The sequence below is a fragment of the Camelina sativa genome, chromosome 13 (assembly GCF_030686135.1).
Source record: "Camelina sativa cultivar CO46 ecotype springtype chromosome 13, ASM3068613v1".
NCBI classification, from domain to species: Eukaryota; Viridiplantae; Streptophyta; class Magnoliopsida; order Brassicales; family Brassicaceae; genus Camelina; species Camelina sativa.
The window spans coordinates 20,175,066-20,178,023 of NC_141892.1; the positions used below are offsets into that span (position 1 = coordinate 20,175,066).

Here is a 2,958-nt window from a genome sequence, read left to right on the forward strand (position 1 = left end):
TTTGATTTCTAAAAATTAAAAACCCTATTAGAAGTTGTGCATATAAACTCCATATAAACCACTTTTCACGTATTCAGCCTCTTTTCACGTATTCAGCTTTTTTCTAGATTAGCTCTTTCTCCATTCTCCCTACTCTTTCTTCTTACTCTTCTTTCTTCAAACTCCTCATCATGTCTGATTCTACTAAGCCAAGAGATCCAGCATGGAAATATGCGACTCTAGTTTCGGGTAAACATGGTAGCTTTATGTGTATCTATTGTAAGAAAGTCACAAATGGTGGAGTTCAACGTGCAAAACAGCATATCACGTTTAAGGGAAGAAGTGAAAACAAGTCATCATTTAAGAATGTTACTTCCTGCAAACTAGTTCATGATAGTGTAAGGGAAGAAGTGAAAACTTTCATGCTTAACAAGGCTGAAGTTTAAGCCACTACTCAAATGATGCCACCACAAGCCAATATATATGATGTGGTAGATGAAGATGTGGATGAAGGTCAGTCTAGTCAGCCACCTTCCACGAAATGTAAGGGTCCAATGGATAGGTATGTTCTTCCAACTCCTCATGATATCCTGAAAGAAAGAAAGGATAGGAAAGAGGTTTTTGGAAAATCTGATAAGAAACTGAGGGATAGGCATGTGATGTTATTGCAAGGTGGTTTTGTGATGCAGGGCTTCCATTTAATGCAGTTACTTTTGATAGTTTTAGAGAAGCACTTGAATTAGTTGGTCAATATGGGTCTGGCTTTAAACCACCAACTATGTATGAACTGCGGGTTCCTTTCTTGAAGAAGGAAGTAAAAGAAACAGAAAATCTGATGGTGGAGCACAAGATAGAATGGACAACTAAAGGTTGTTCGATTATGTCTGATGGATGGCGTGATTCTTATGTCCAAAAAGACATTATTAACTTTCTTGTTAACTCTCCAAAGGGATCAGTTTTCATCAAATCAGTTGATGTTTCAACAGAAGTGAAAAATGCTAATTTTCTGTTTGATAAAATTGATCGTATGGGGGAAGAAGTTGGGGAATCTAATGTTTTCCAAGTGATAACAGACAATGCATCAAACTATGTAAAAGCTGGTGAGTTTGTTACTTTACAAGGTTCTGTTTTCTTCTGATTTTTTCCAAATTGATACTAACAAGTCTGTGTTTTATTACTATTGTAGGTCAATTGCTAATGGCGAATCGATTTCACATCTGTATTGGTTTCTTTGTGCAGCCCACTGCATAGATCTCATGTTGGAGGATATAGGAAAACTTCCTATGGTAAAATCTGCAATCAAGAACTACATCTCCATGAACGACTACATCTATAGTCACACTTCTCTTGTGAATATGATGAGGAAATTCACAAACCAAGCAAATCTACATAGACCAGCAGTTACTCGGTTTGCTACATCATTCATCGCACTTGCCGAATATCACAAGCAGAGGAAAAACTTTATGAGTTTTGTAACTTCTGAAGAATGGAATGATTCAAAGTGGCCAAAGGATTTAGGAGCAATGAATGTGAAAAAGTTCATCATGAGTGACAGATTTTGGCACAGCGTGTTGTATGCACTGAAGTTGACAGGTCCTCTAGTTAAGGTTCTTAGGTTGGTTGATGGAGAGAAAAAACCAGCTATGGGGTACATTTATGAAGCCATGGATAGGGCTAAAGAGGTCATTGCTAAGACTTCAATGAGAAGGAAGAACAGTATAAAGATGCATTTGCAATCATTGATAAGCGATGGGATTGTCAATTCCATCATCATTTGCATGCTGCTGGTTACTTTCTGAATCCAGAATTTCAGTATAATCTAGAGTCTGGGGTGAACTGTGAAGAGGTTGTGAAAGGTCTCTACAATGTTATTGAAAGGTTGGTTCTTGAAATTGCAGCTCAAGATAAGATAGACACAGAGTTGACGGTGTTTAAAAATGCTAAAGGACTCTTTGGGTTGCCCATGGCAAAAAGAAAAAGGAAGTTAAAAGCACCAACTGAGTGGTGGTCTTCTTATGGAGGATCTACACCAACACTTAGAGACTTTGCTATTAAGGTTCTTAGTCTCACTTGTAGTGCAACTGGTTGTGAGAGAAACTGGAGTGTGTTTCAACATCTCCATACCAAGAAAAGGAATCGATTGGCTCAAGAACGGTTGAATGATCTGGTGTTTGTTAAGTATAATCGCACTTTACAACGTCGTTACAAGCTGAAAGACACCATTGATCCAATCAACTTAGAAGATATTGATGATTGTAATGAGTGTCTGGTTGAAGAATGGATGAAGAGTCTATTATTGATATGATCTAGTGTTTGAAGATGATGATTTAACATGAGATGTGGTAAGCAAAGCATCTGGAGCTAATGAGCCTAACTATCTTACTAGAGCTAAAAAAGCATCATCACAATCGACAAGTAGAGCTGAGAAAGGGAAGAATATAGCCTCAAGCTCCAATCCTCCTCCAAGATCATCTCAAAGGTCTTCTACAACTCCATTGACTTTGATAGATGAAGATGATTAGAATGAAATTGAAGAAGACTTTACAGGAGGAGATGAGGACACTCAAGTGGATGTGGAAGATGTTGAGTATGATGATGAGGAGAATCATGGGATGGATTTTTAGAGTTTTAAGTTTAAAACTTTGTTTAGATTAGCTGTTTCTTTGTTTTGTTTTCAGTTCTCAGTTTAAAACTTTGTTGGATTGGTTGTTTCTTTTTTTTTCAGTTCTCAGTTTAAAACTTTGTTGGATTGGTTGTTTCTTTGTTATAAAGATGTATTTGCAATCATTGATAAGCAGTATAAAGATGCATTTGCAGGAGTAAGTGAGCTAATTCAGTGACTAACCTTTACGTTTTTTGTGTAGATTCCCTTCATGCAGCAAAGGCGATGGGCGATTGGCGCCTAGGCTCCAGGAGAAAGCCACACCTTCTTAGCCTCACCTCGCCTCTCGCCATTTAAAACACAGTTCGTAATAAAAC

At 37.6% G+C, this 2,958-nt stretch overlaps 1 pseudogene; it reads left to right on the top strand.

Moving 5' to 3' along the window:
* Positions 1-437: 437 nt before the first annotated feature.
* LOC104738320 (uncharacterized) lies at positions 438-2,550 on the top strand (annotated as a pseudogene).
* Positions 2,551-2,958: the final 408 nt, after the last annotated feature.